At 36.7% G+C, this 13,129-nt stretch overlaps 6 non-coding genes across 6 annotated transcripts; 2 read left to right on the top strand and 4 right to left on the bottom strand.

The window, feature by feature from the left end:
* Positions 1-256: 256 nt before the first annotated feature.
* On the bottom strand, positions 257-330 carry TRNAN-GUU (transfer RNA asparagine (anticodon GUU)). Its single transcript has one exon. It is a non-coding gene; the product is annotated as a tRNA-Asn (tRNA).
* Positions 331-516: 186 nt separating this feature from the next.
* On the top strand, positions 517-588 carry TRNAM-CAU (transfer RNA methionine (anticodon CAU)). The gene has a single exon. It is a non-coding gene; the product is annotated as a tRNA-Met (tRNA).
* Positions 589-1,423: 835 nt separating this feature from the next.
* On the bottom strand, positions 1,424-1,497 carry TRNAN-GUU (transfer RNA asparagine (anticodon GUU)). The gene has a single exon. It is a non-coding gene; the product is annotated as a tRNA-Asn (tRNA).
* A 1,084-nt stretch (positions 1,498-2,581) lies between these two features.
* On the bottom strand, positions 2,582-2,655 carry TRNAN-GUU (transfer RNA asparagine (anticodon GUU)). Its single transcript has one exon. It is a non-coding gene; the product is annotated as a tRNA-Asn (tRNA).
* Positions 2,656-6,070: 3,415 nt separating this feature from the next.
* TRNAN-GUU (transfer RNA asparagine (anticodon GUU)) lies at positions 6,071-6,144 on the bottom strand. Its single transcript has one exon. It is a non-coding gene; the product is annotated as a tRNA-Asn (tRNA).
* Positions 6,145-7,497: 1,353 nt separating this feature from the next.
* TRNAM-CAU (transfer RNA methionine (anticodon CAU)) lies at positions 7,498-7,569 on the top strand. The gene has a single exon. It is a non-coding gene; the product is annotated as a tRNA-Met (tRNA).
* Positions 7,570-13,129: the final 5,560 nt, after the last annotated feature.

Here is a 13,129-nt window from a genome sequence, read left to right as displayed (position 1 = left end):
TCAGAGAGCAAATGTGTTAGCATAAAAATAAAGCCATAGTATGGAGAGCTGATTAATCACTCAATTGGATTTCTCTGCCTGCATAATTTTTTTTCTCTGCAACCCCATGCTAAATTGTGCTTCCTGTTTTTTATAAAATGACTTAATCAAATCTGATTGCATCAGAGAAGGCCAGGTACCCTACACTATAAGAGGTGGTTTGAAATTTTGACTTGTCTACTTAAAGATCACCAAAATTTGATCACAGGGTCAATTACGTCCCTGGGTGGGATTGAACCACCAACCTTTCGGTTAACAGCCGAATGCGCTAACCAATTGCGCCACAGAGACAGCTTGCAAAAGCATGTACTGACAAAGGCTAAAAAGCATTCATCTAGAAAGTTTCCTAGAAAAAGGTTAAAAAGGCAATAATCTGGAGAGTTTTGCAAGATTTTTCTTCCATTGACCAACGAAGAAACACATTGGTACTTTCACATGATGAGTGAGTACTTCAGGATCTCTGACACTTACATGAGCAGCAGAGTGGCGCAGCGGAAGCGTGCTGGGCTCATAACCCAGAGGTCGGTGGATCAAAACCATCCTCTGCTATGTGCACTTATTTTTTTGTTAATTAAATTCTTCCAAAACTGGAATTGATATTTTGACTCTTTTATTTTTACTTACAGTACAATAACTTTTAACATTTTAATTTGTTTTAATAGTATATTGACAGCATTGTTTTCTTTCAGAAATCCACTTAATTTTCTTTACCCTATTACTGAAATGGTAATTGACAAAAACAAGCTACATTGTCACCAGATGAGCAATGCAAAATGTACAATTGATATTTCAAAATCATCTTTCCATCTTGAATTTCAATGATGCATTGGGGCAACGATTTTGTGAGAAACATCTTCACCCTTAAAGAAAGATTTTCTTAACTTCTTACCTGTGTGCTGATTAGATATCACCTGGTTTTCACATTAAACAGATTCCCACTTGAGAAAGCAGCAAGGATGCAGTGAGGTTTATGTTTCCTGGTGTCAACCTGTATTATTTCAGTGGACATTGTAATGAGGATGCATCTTGCTGCCTTTCCAATGAAGCAAGTTTTAATCAGTAATAGGTGAAAAACCATTCCTACAAAGTTGTTAATCAGAGACTTGGCTTTGTGGACACTTTTCAGAGAGCAAATGTGTTAGCATAAACATAAAGCCATAAAATGGAGAGCTGATTAATCACTCAATTGGATTTCTCTGCCTGCATCATTTTTTTTCTCTGCAACCCCATGCTAAATTGTGCTTCCTGTTTTTTATAAAATGACTTAATCAAATATGACTCTGATTGCATCAGAGAAGGCCAGGTACCCTACACCATAAGAGGTGGTTTGAAATTTTGACTTGTCTACTTAAAGATCAGCAAAATTTGATCACAAGGTCATTTACGTCCCTGGGTGGGATTGAACCACCAACCTTTCGGTTAACAGCCGAATGCGCTAACCGATTGCGCCACAGAGACACCTTGCAAAAGCATGTACTGACAAAGGCTAAAAAGCATTCATCTAGAAAGTTTCCTAGAAAAAAGTTAAAAAGGCAATAATCTGGAGAGTTTTGCAAGATTTTTCTTCCATTGACAAACGAAGAAACACATTGGTACTTTCACATGATGAGTGAGTACTTCAGGATCTCTGACACTTACACGAGCAGCAGAGTGGCGCAGCGGAAGCGTGCTGGGCCCATAACCCAGAGGTCGGTGGATCAAAACCATCCTCTGCTATGTGCACTTATTTTTTTAATTAAATTCTTCCAAAACTGGAATTGATATTTTGACTCTTTTATTTTTACTTAAAGTACAATAACTTTTAACATTTTAATTTGTTTTAATAGTATATTGACAGCATTGTTTTCTTTCAGAAATCCACTTAATTTTCTTTACCCTATTACTGAAATGGTAATTGACAAAAACAAGCTACATTGTCACCAGAAGAGCAATGCAAAATGTACAATTGATATTTCAAAATCATCTTTCCATCTTGAATTTCAATGATGCATTGGGGCAACGATTTTGTGAGAAACATCTTCACCCTTAAAGAAAGATTTTCTTAACTTCTTACCTGTGTGCTGATTAGATATCACCTGGTTTTCACATTAAACAGATTCCCACTTGAGAAAGCAGCAAGGATGCAGTGAGGTTTATGTTTCCTGGTGTCAACCTGTATTATTTCAGTGGACATTGTAATGAGGATGCATCTTGCTGCCTTTCCAATGAAGCAAGTTTTAATCAGTAATAGGTGAAAAACCATTCCTACAAAGGTGTTAATCAGAGACTTGGCTTTGTGGACACTTTTCAGAGAGCAAATGTGTTAGCATAAAAATAAAGCCATAGTATGGAGAGCTGATTAATCACTCAATTGGATTTCTCTGCCTGCATAATTTTTTTTCTCTGCAACCCCATGCTAAATTGTGCTTCCTGTTTTTTATAAAATGACTTAATCAAATCTGATTGCATCAGAGAAGGCCAGGTACCCTACACTATAAGAGGTGGTTTGAAATTTTGACTTGTCTACTTAAAGATCACCAAAATTTGATCACAAGGTCAATTACGTCCCTGGGTGGGATTGAACCACCAACTTTTCGGTTAACAGCCGAATGCGCTAACCGATTGCGCCACAGAGACAGCTTGCAAAAGCATGTACTGACAAAGGCTAAAAAGCATTCATCTAGAAAGTTTCCTAGAAAAAGGTTAAAAAGGCAATAATCTGGAGAGTTTTGCAAGATTTTTCTTCCATTGACCAACGAAGAAACACATTGGTACTTTCACATGATGAGTGAGTACTTCAGGATCTCTGACACTTACATGAGCAGCAGAGTGGCGCAGCGGAAGCGTGCTGGGCCCATAACCCAGAGGTCGGTGGATCAAAACCATCCTCTGCTATGTGCACTTATTTTTTTGTTAATTAAATTCTTCCAAAACTGGAATTGATATTTTGACTCTTTTATTTTTACTTACAGTACAATAACTTTTAACATTTTAATTCGTTTTAATAGTATATTGACAGCATTGTTTTCTTTCAGAAATCCACTTAATTTTCTTTACCCTATTACTGAAATGGTAATTGACAAAAACAAGCTACATTGTCACCAGATGAGCAATGCAAAATGTACAATTGATATTTCAAAATCATCTTTCCATCTTGAATTTCAATGATGCATTGGGGCAACGATTTTGTGAGAAACATCTTCACCCTTAAAGAAAGATTTTTTTAACTTCTTACCTGTGTGCTGATTAGATATCACCTGGTTTTCACATTAAACAGATTCCCACTTGAGAAAGCAGCAAGGATGCAGTGAGGTTTATGTTTCCTGGTGTCAACCTGTATTATTTCAGTGGACATTGTAATGAGGATGCATCTTGCTGCCTTTCCAATGAAGCAAGTTTTAATCAGTAATAGGTGAAAAACCATTCCTACAAAGGTGTTAATCAGAGACTTGGCTTTGTGGACACTTTTCAGAGAGCAAATGTGTTAGCATAAAAATAAAGCCATAGTATGGAGAGCTGATTAATCACTCAATTGGATTTCTCTGCCTGCATAATTTTTTTTCTCTGCAACCCCATGCTAAATTGTGCTTCCTGTTTTTTATAAAATGACTTAATCAAATCTGATTGCATCAGAGAAGGCCAGGTACCCTACACTATAAGAGGTGGTTTGAAATTTTGACTTGTCTACTTAAAGATCACCAAAATTTGATCACAAGGTCAATTACGTCCCTGGGTGGGATTGAACCACCAACCTTTTGGTTAACAGCCGGATGCGCTAACCGATTGCGCCACAGAGACAGCTTGCAAAAGCATGTACTGACAAAGGCTAAAAAGCATTCATCTAGAAAGTTTCCTAGAAAAAGGTTAAAAAGGCAATAATCTGGAGAGTTTTGCAAGATTTTTCTTCCATTGACCAACGAAGAAACACATTGGTACTTTCATATGATGAGTGAGTACTTCAGGATCTCTGACACTTACATGAGCAGCAGAGTGGTGCAGCGGAAGCGTGCTGGGCCCATAACCCAGAGGTCGGTGGATCAAAACCATCCTCTGCTATGTGCACTTATTTTTTTGTTAATTAAATTCTTCCAAAACTGGAATTGATATTTTGACTCTTTTATTTTTACTTACAGTACAATAACTTTTAACATTTTAATTTGTTTTAATAGTATATTGACAGCATTGTTTTCTTTCAGAAATCCACTTAATTTTCTTTACCCTATTACTGAAATGGTAATTGACAAAAACAAGCTACATTGTCACCAGATGAGCAATGCAAAATGTACAATTGATATTTCAAAATCATCTTTCCATCTTGAATTTCAATGATGCATTGGGGCAACGATTTTGTGAGAAACATCTTCACCCTTAAAGAAAGATTTTTTTAACTTCTTACCTGTGTGCTGATTAGATATCACCTGGTTTTCACATTAAACAGATTCCCACTTGAGAAAGCAGCAAGGATGCAGTGAGGTTTATGTTTCCTGGTGTCAACCTGTATTATTTCAGTGGACATTGTAATGAGGATGCATCTTGCTGCCTTTCCAATGAAGCAAGTTTTAATCAGTAATAGGTGAAAAACCATTCCTACAAAGGTGTTAATCAGAGACTTGGCTTTGTGGACACTTTTCAGAGAGCAAATGTGTTAGCATAAAAATAAAGCCATAAAATGGAGAGCTGATTAATCACTCAATTGGATTTCTCTGCCTGCATCATTTTTTTTCTCTGCAACCCCATGCTAAATTGAGCTTCCTGTTTTTTATAAAATGACTTAATCAAATATGACTCTGATTGCATCAGAGAAGGCCAGGTACCCTACACCATAAGAGGTGGTTTGAAATTTTGACTTGTCTACTTAAAGATCAGCAAAATTTGATCACAAGGTCAATTACGTCCCTGGTTGGGATTGAACCACCAACCTTTCGGTTAACAGCCGAATGCGCTAACCGATTGCGCCACAGAGACAGCTTGCAAAAGCATGTACTGACAAAGGCTAAAAAGCATTCATCTAGAAAGTTTCCTAGAAAAAGGTTAAAAAGGCAATAATCTGGAGAGTTTTGCAAGATTTTTCTTCCATTGACCAACGAAGAAACACATTGGTACTTTCACATGATGAGTGAGTACTTCAGGATCTCTGACACTTACATGAGCAGCAGAGTGGTGCAGCGGAAGCGTGCTGGGCCCATAACGCAGAGGTCGGTGGATCGAAACCATCCTCTGCTATGTGCACTTATTTTTTTGTTAATTAAATTCTTCCAAAACTGGAATTGATATTTTGACTCTTTTATTTTTACTTAAAGTACAATAACTTTTAACATTTTAATTTGTTTTAATAGTATATTGACAGCATTGTTTTCTTTCAGAAATCCACTTAATTTTCTTTACCCTATTACTGAAATGGTAATTGACAAAAACAAGCTACATTGTCACCAGAAGAGCAATGCAAAATGTACAATTGATATTTCAAAATCATCTTTCCATCTTGAATTTCAATGATGCATTGGGGCAACGATTTTGTGAGAAACATCTTCACCCTTAAAGAAAGATTTTCTTAACTTCTTACCTGTGTGCTGATTAGATATCACCTGGTTTTCACATTAAACAGATTCCCACTTGAGAAAGCAGCAAGGATGCAGTGAGGTTTATGTTTCCTGGTGTCAACCTGTATTATTTCAGTGGACATTGTAATGAGGATGCATCTTGCTGCCTTTCCAATGAAGCAGGTTTTAATCAGTAATAGGTGAAAAACCATTCCTACAAAGGTGTTAATCAGAGACTTGGCTTTGTGGACACTTTTCAGAGAGCAAATGTGTTAGCATAAAAATAAAGCCATAGTATGGAGAGCTGATTAATCACTCAATTGGATTTCTCTGCCTGCATAATTTTTTTTCTCTGCAACCCCATGCTAAATTGTGCTTCCTGTTTTTTATAAAATGACTTAATCAAATCTGATTGCATCAGAGAAGGCCAGGTACCCTACACTATAAGAGGTGGTTTGAAATTTTGACTTGTCTACTTAAAGATCACCAAAATTTGATCACAAGGTCAATTACGTCCCTGGGTGGGATTGAACCACCAACCTTTCGGTTAACAGCCGAATGCGCTAACCGATTGCGCCACAGAGACAGCTTGCAAAAGCATGTACTGACAAAGGCTAAAAAGCATTCATCTAGAAAGTTTCCTAGAAAAAGGTTAAAAAGGCAATAATCTGGAGAGTTTTGCAAGATTTTTCTTCCATTGACCAACGAAGAAACACATTGGTACTTTCATATGATGAGTGAGTACTTCAGGATCTCTGACACTTACATGAGCAGCAGAGTGGTGCAGCGGAAGCGTGCTGGGCCCATAACCCAGAGGTCGGTGGATCAAAACCATCCTCTGCTATGTGAACTTATTTTTTTGTTAATTAAATTCTTCCAAAACTGGAATTGATATTTTGACTCTTTTATTTTTACTTACAGTACAATAACTTTTAACATTTTAATTTGTTTTAATAGTATATTGACAGCATTGTTTTCTTTCAGAAATCCACTTAATTTTCTTTACCCTATTACTGAAATGGTAATTGACAAAAACAAGCTACATTGTCACCAGAAGAGCAATGCAAAATGTACAATTGATATTTCAAAATCATCTTTCCATCTTGAATTTCAATGATGCATTGGGGCAACGATTTTGTGAGAAACATCTTCACCCTTAAAGAAAGATTTTCTTAACTTCTTACCTGTGTGCTGATTAGATATCACCTGGTTTTCACATTAAACAGATTCCCACTTGAGAAAGCAGCAAGGATGCAGTGAGGTTTATGTTTCCTGGTGTCAACCTGTATTATTTCAGTGGACATTGTAATGAGGATGCATCTTGCTGCCTTTCCAATGAAGCAAGTTTTAATCAGTAATAGGTGAAAAACCATTCCTACAAAGGTGTTAATCAGAGACTTGGCTTTGTGGACACTTTTCAGAGAGCAAATGTGTTAGCATAAAAATAAAGCCATAAAATGGAGAGCTGATTAATCACTCAATTGGATTTCTCTGCCTGCATAATTTTTTTTCTCTGCAACCCCATGCTAAATTGTGCTTCCTGTTTTTTATAAAATGACTTAATCAAATCTGACTCTGATTGCATCAGAGAATGCCAGGTACCCTACACTATAAGAGGTGGTTTGAAATTTTGACTTGTCTACTTAAAGATCAGCAAAATTTGATCACAAGGTCAATTACGTCCCTGGGTGGGATTGAACCACCAACCTTTCGGTTAACAGCCGAATGCACTAACCGATTGCGCCACAGAGTCAGCTTGCAAAAGCATGTACTGACAAAGGCTAAAAAGCATTCATCTAGAAAGTTTCCTAGAAAAAGGTTAAAAAGGCAATAATCTGGAGAGTTTTGCAAGATTTTTCTTCCATTGACCAACGAAGAAACACATTGGTACTTTCACATGATGAGTGAGTACTTCAGGATCTCTGACACTTACATGAGCAGCAGAGTGGCGCAGCGGAAGCGTGCTGGGCCCATAACCCAGAGGTCGGTGGATCGAAACCATCCTCTGCTATGTGCACTTATTTTTTTGTTAATTAAATTCTTCCAAAAATGGAATTGATATTTTGACTCTTCTATTTTTACTTAAAGTACAATAACTTTTAACATTTTAATTTGTTTTAATAGTATATTGACAGCATTGTTTTCTTTCAGAAATCCACTTAATTTTCTTTACCCTATTACTGAAATGGTAATTGACAAAAACAAGCTACATTGTCACCAGATGAGCAATACAAAATGTACAATTGATATTTCAAAATCATCTTTCCATCTTGAATTTCAATGATGCATTGGGGCAACGATTTTGTGAGAAACATCTTCACCCTTAAAGAAAGATTTTCTTAACTTCTTACCTGTGTGCTGATTAGATATCACCTGGTTTTCACATTAAACAGATTCCCACTTGAGAAAGCAGCAAGGATGCAGTGAGGTTTATGTTTCCTGGTGTCAACCTGTATTATTTCAGTGGACATTGTAATGAGGATGCATCTTGCTGCCTTTCCAATGAAGCAAGTTTTAATCAGTAATAGGTGAAAAACCATTCCTACAAAGGTGTTAATCAGAGACTTGGCTTTGTGGACACTTTTCAGAGAGCAAATGTGTTAGCATAAAAATAAAGCCATAAAATGGAGAGCTGATTAATCACTCAATTGGATTTCTCTGCCTGCATAATTTTTTTTCTCTGCAACCCCAAGCTAAATTGTGCTTCCTGTTTTTTTATAAAATGACTTAATCAAATATGACTCTGATTGCATCAGAGAAGGCCAGGTACCCTACACCATAAGAGGTGGTTTGAAATTTTGACTTGTCTACTTAAAGATCAGCAAAATTTGATCACAAGGTCAATTACTTCCCTGGTTGGGATTGAACCACCAACCTTTCGGTTAACAGCCGAATGCGCTAACCGATTGCGCCACAGAGACAGCTTGCAAAAGCATGTACTGACAAAGGCTAAAAAGCATTCGTCTAGAAAGTTTCCTAGAAAAAGGTTAAAAAGGCAATAATCTGGAGAGTTTTGCAAGATTTTTCTTCCATTGACCAACGAAGAAACACATTGGTACTTTCACATGATGAGTGAGTACTTCAGGATCTCTGACACTTACATGAGCAGCAGAGTGGCGCAGCGGAAGCGTGCTGGGCCCAAAACCCAGAGGTCGGTAGATCGAAACCATCCTCTGCTATTTGCACTTATTTTTTTGTTAATTAAATTCTTCCAAAACTGGAATTGATATTTTGACTCTTTTATTTTTACTTAAAGTACAATAACTTTTAACATTTTAATTTGTTTTAATAGTATATTGACAGCATTGTTTTCTTTCAGAAATCCACTTAATTTTCTTTACCCTATTACTGAAATGGTAATTGACAAAAACAAGCTACATTGTCACCAGATGAGCAATACAAAATGTACAATTGATATTTCAAAATCATCTTTCCATCTTGAATTTCAATGATGAATTGGGGCAACGATTTTGTGAGAAACATCTTCACCCTTAAAGAAAGATTTTCTTAACTTCTTACCTGTGTGCTGATTAGATATCACCTGGTTTTCACATTAAACAGATTCCCACTTGAGAAAGCAGCAAGGATGCAGTGAGGTTTATGTTTCCTGGTGTCAACCTGTATTATTTCAGTGGACATTGTAATGAGGATGCATCTTGCTGCCTTTCCAATGAAGCAAGTTTTAATCAGTAATAGGTGAAAAACCATTCCTACAAAGGTGTTAATCAGAGACTTGGCTTTGTGGACACTTTTCAGAGAGCAAATGTGTTAGCATAAAAATAAAGCCATAAAATGGAGAGCTGATTAATCACTCAATTGGATTTCTCTGCCTGCATAATTTTTTTTCTCTGCAACCCCAAGCTAAATTGTGCTTCCTGTTTTTTTATAAAATGACTTAATCAAATATGACTCTGATTGCATCAGAGAAGGCCAGGTACCCTACACCATAAGAGGTGGTTTGAAATTTTGACTTGTCTACTTAAAGATCAGCAAAATTTGATCACAAGGTCAATTACTTCCCTGGTTGGGATTGAACCACCAACCTTTCGGTTAACAGCCGAATGCGCTAACCGATTGCGCCACAGAGACAGCTTGCAAAAGCATGTACTGACAAAGGCTAAAAAGCATTCATCTAGAAAGTTTCCTAGAAAAAGGTTAAAAAGGCAATAATCTGGAGAGTTTTGCAAGATTTTTCTTCCATTGACCAACGAAGAAACACATTGGTACTTTCACATGATGAGTGAGTACTTCAGGATCTCCGACACTTACATGAGCAGCAGAGTGGCGCAGCGGAAGCGTGCTGGGCCCAAAACCCAGAGGTCGGTGGATCGAAGCCATCCTCTGCTATTTGCACTTATTTTTTTGTTAATTAAATTCTTCCAAAACTGGAATTGATATTTTGACTCTTTTATTTTTACTTAAAGTACAATAACTTTTAACATTTTAATTTGTTTTAATAGTATATTGACAGCATTGTTTTCTTTCAGAAATCCACTTAATTTTCTTTACCCTATTACTGAAATGGTAATTGACAAAAACAAGCTACATTGTCACCAGAAGAGCAATGCAAAATGTACAATTGATATTTCAAAATCATCTTTCCAGCTTGAATTTCAATGATGCATTGGGGCAATGATTTTGTGAGAAACATCTTCACCCTTAAAGAAAGATTTTCTTAACTTCTTACCTGTGTGCTGATTAGATATCACCTGGTTTTCACATTAAACAGATTCCCACTTGAGAAAGCAGCAAGGATGCAGTGAGGTTTATGTTTCCTGGTGTCAACCTGTATTATTTCAGTGGACATTGTAATGAGGATGCATCTTGCTGCCTTTCCAATGAAGCAAGTTTTAATCAGTAATAGGTAAAAAACCATTCCTACAAAGGTGTTAATCAGAGACTTGGCTTTGTGGACACTTTTCAGAGAGCAAATGTGTTAGCATAAAAATAAAGCCATAAAATGGAGAGCTGATTAATCACTCAATTGGATTTCTCTGCCTGCATAATTTTTTTTCTCTGCAACCCCATGCTAAATTGTGCTTCCTGTTTTTTTTTAAATGACTTAATCAAATCTGATTGCATCAGAGAAGGCCAGGTACCCTACACTATAAGAGGTGGTTTGAAATTTTGACTTGTCTACTTAAAGATCACCAAAATTTGATCACAAGGTCAATTACATCCCTGGGTGAGATTGAACCACCAACCTTTCGGTTAACAGTCGAATGCGCTAACCGATTGCGCCACAGAGACAGCTTGCAAAAGCATGTACTGACAATGGCTAAAAAGCATTCATCTAGAAAGTTTCCTAGAAAAAGGTTAAAAAGGCAATAATCTGGAGAGTTTTGCAAGATTTTTCTTCCATTGACCAACGAAGAAACACATTGGTACTTTCACATGATGAGTGAGTACTTCAGGATCTCTGACACTTACATGAGCAGCAGAGTGGTGCAGCGGAAGCGTGCTGGGCCCAAAACCCAGAGGTCGGTGGATCGAAACCATCCTCTGCTATGTGCACTTATTTTTTTGTTAATTAAATTCTTCCAAAACTGGAATTGATATTTTGACTCTTTTATTTTTACTTAAAGTACAATAACTTTTAACATTTTAATTTGTTTTAATAGTATATTGACAGCATTGTTTTCTTTCAGAAATCCACTTAATTTTCTTTACCCTATTACTGAAATGGTAATTGACAAAAACAAGCTACATTGTCACCAGAAGAGCAATGCAAAATGTACAATTGATATTTCAAAATCATCTTTCCAGCTTGAATTTCAATGATGCATTGGGGCAACAATTTTATGAAAAACATCTTCACCCTTAAAGAAAGATTTTCTTAACTTCTTACCTGTGTGCTGATTAGATATCACCTGGTTTTCACATTAAACAGATTCCCACTTGAGAAAGCAGCAAGGATGCAGTGAGGTTTATGTTTCCTGGTGTCAACCTGTATTATTTCAGTGGACATTGTAATGAGGATGCATCTTGCTGCCTTTCCAATGAAGCAAGTTTTAATCAGTAATAGGTGAAAAACCATTCCTACAAAGGTGTTAATCAGAGACTTGGCTTTGTGGACACTTTTCAGAGAGCAAATGTGTTAGCATAAAAATAAAGCCATAAAATGGAGAGCTGATTAATCACTCAATTGGATTTCTCTGCCTGCATAATTTTTTTTCTCTGCAACCCCATGCTAAATTGTGCTTCCTGTTTTTTATAAAATGACTTAATCAAATATGACTCTGATTGCATCAGAGAAGGCCAGGTACCCTACACCATAAGAGGTGGTTTGAAATTTTGACTTGTCTACTTAAAGATCAGCAAAATTTGATCACAAGGTCAATTACGTCCCTGGTTGGGATTGAACCACCAACCTTTCGGTTAACAGCCGAATGCGCTAAACGATTGCGCCACAGAGACAGCTTGCAAAAGCATGTACTGACAAAGGCTAAAAAGCATTCATCTAGAAAGTTTCCTAGAAAAAGGTTAAAAAGGCAATAATCTGTAGAGTTTTGCAAGATTTTTCTTCCATTCACCAACGAAGAAACACATTGGTACTTTCACATGATGAGTGAGTACTTCAGGATCTCTGACACTTACATGAGCAGCAGAGTGGCGCAGCGGAAGCGTGCTGGGCCCATAACCCAGAGGTCGGTGGATTGAAACCATCCTCTGCTATGTGCACTTATTTTTTTGTTAATTAAATTCTTCCAAAACTGGAATTGATATTTTGACTCTTTTATTTTTACTTAAAGTACAATAACTTTTAACATTTTAATTTGTTTTAATAGTATATTGACAGCATTGTTTTCTTTCAGAAATCCACTTAATTTTCTTTACCCTATTACTGAAATGGTAATTGACAAAAACAAGCTACATTGTCACCAGAAGAGCAATGCAAAATGTACAATTGATATTTCAAAATCATCTTTCCATCTTGAATTTCAATGATGCATTGGGGCAACGATTTTGAGAGAAACATCTTCACCCTTAAAGAAAGATTTTCTTAACTTCTTACCTGTGTGCTGATTAGATATCACCTGGTTTTCACATTAAACAGATTCCCACTTGAGAAAGCAGCAAGGATGCAGTGAGGTTTATGTTTCCTGGTGTCAACCTGTATTATTTCAGTGGACATTGTAATGAGGATGCATCTTGCTGCCTTTCCAATGAAGCAAGTTTTAATCAGTAATAGGTGAAAAACCATTCCTACAAAGGTGTTAATCAGAGACTTGGCTTTGTGGACACTTTTCAGAGAGCAAATGTGTTAGCATAAAAATAAAGCCATAAAATGGAGAGCTGATTAATCACTCAATTGGATTTCTCTGCCTGCATAATTTTTTTTCTCTGCAACCCCATGCTAAATTGTGCTTCCTGTTTTTTATAAAATGACTTAATCAAATCTGACTCTGATTGCATCAGAGAAGGCCAGGTACCCTACACTATAAGAGGTGGTTTGAAATTTTGACTTGTCTACTTAAAGATCAGCAAAATTTGATCACAAGGTCAATTACGTCCCTGGGTGGTATTGTACCACCAGCCTTTCGGTTAATAGCCGAATGCGCTAACCGATT

This window comes from Pseudophryne corroboree, chromosome 4 (assembly GCF_028390025.1).
Source record: "Pseudophryne corroboree isolate aPseCor3 chromosome 4, aPseCor3.hap2, whole genome shotgun sequence".
Taxonomy (NCBI): domain Eukaryota; kingdom Metazoa; phylum Chordata; class Amphibia; order Anura; family Myobatrachidae; genus Pseudophryne; species Pseudophryne corroboree.
The sequence above is the reverse complement of the archived record's forward strand: the minus strand, read 5'-3'. Positions and strand labels throughout refer to the sequence as shown.